The following is a 1,200-nucleotide window of genomic DNA, read 5'->3' as shown; positions in this document are numbered from 1 at the left end:
TAGAATCACCTCAGATTTCTCAGCAGAGACAATCAAAGCAAGAAGAGCCTGGAATGATGTATGCCATGCCCTAAAAACAAACAACTACCAACCAAGAATACTGTACCCAGCTAAACTCTCCTTCATAACTGAAGGCCAAATAAAAGCCTTCCATAGCAAAGAAAAATTGAAACAATACATCTCCACCAAACCAGCCCTACAAAAGATTCTTAAAGATGTCCTACACATAGAAAACCAACAAGACCACAATAAAGGCCAAGAAACTGCACCCAAACTGAGAATCCAAGAACCATAGGAAGAACCCAGTTTTCGCAGCCCCCAAGAAGGTAGATAACATGGCAGGAACTCCCAAATACCTCTCAGTCCTATCTCTTAATGTTAACGGACTGTCTCTCCAATTAAGCGACATAGACTGTCTAGTTGGATTAAAAAACAAGACCCTTCTATCTGCTGCCTGCAGGAGTCACATCTTGCCCAGAAAAACAAACACATATTCAAGGTTAAAGGCTGGAACAAAATCTACCAAGCAAACGGACCGCATAAACAGGCAGGAGTTGCAATCCTAATATCAGATAAAATAGACTTCAAATTAAAATTCATGAAAAGAGATAAAGAAGGTCGCTACATACTAATTAAAGGATCTCTCCTTCCGGAGGATATTACAATTCTAAATATCTATTCGCCAAACAATGGAGCACCCAAATTTATCAAAGAAACACTACTTTCCCTCAAATCCCATATAGATCCAAAGACATTAATCGTTGGGGATTTTAACACACCACTCTCCCCACTAGATAGATCAACCCGGCAAAAACTCAACAGAGAAACCGCAGATCTAAACAGCTGCATAGATCAACTAGACTTAACAGACATTTACCGAACATTTCACCCAGCAGCATCAGAATACACGTTTTTCTCAGCAGCACATGGAACGTTTTCTAAAATAGACCACATTTTAGGCCACAAAGCAAACTTGTCTAAATTCAGAAACATTGAAGTTATACCTTGCATTCTCTCTGACCACAAGGGAATAAAGTTAGTACTCAACACCAAAAGCCACCAAAGAAAGTCTGGTATCACATGGAGGCTGAACAACACACTGCTGAATCATGAGTGGGTCATGGAAGAGATTAGAAAGGAAATTCATATGTTCATGCTATTCAACAAAAATGAACACACAAAATACCAGCTCCTCTGGGA

Source organism: Dipodomys spectabilis, unplaced genomic scaffold, assembly GCF_019054845.1.
Source record: "Dipodomys spectabilis isolate Male_0828 unplaced genomic scaffold, ASM1905484v1 ptg000193l, whole genome shotgun sequence".
In the NCBI taxonomy this organism is placed as follows: domain Eukaryota; kingdom Metazoa; phylum Chordata; class Mammalia; order Rodentia; family Heteromyidae; genus Dipodomys; species Dipodomys spectabilis.
Note: the sequence above shows the minus strand (reverse complement) of the source record.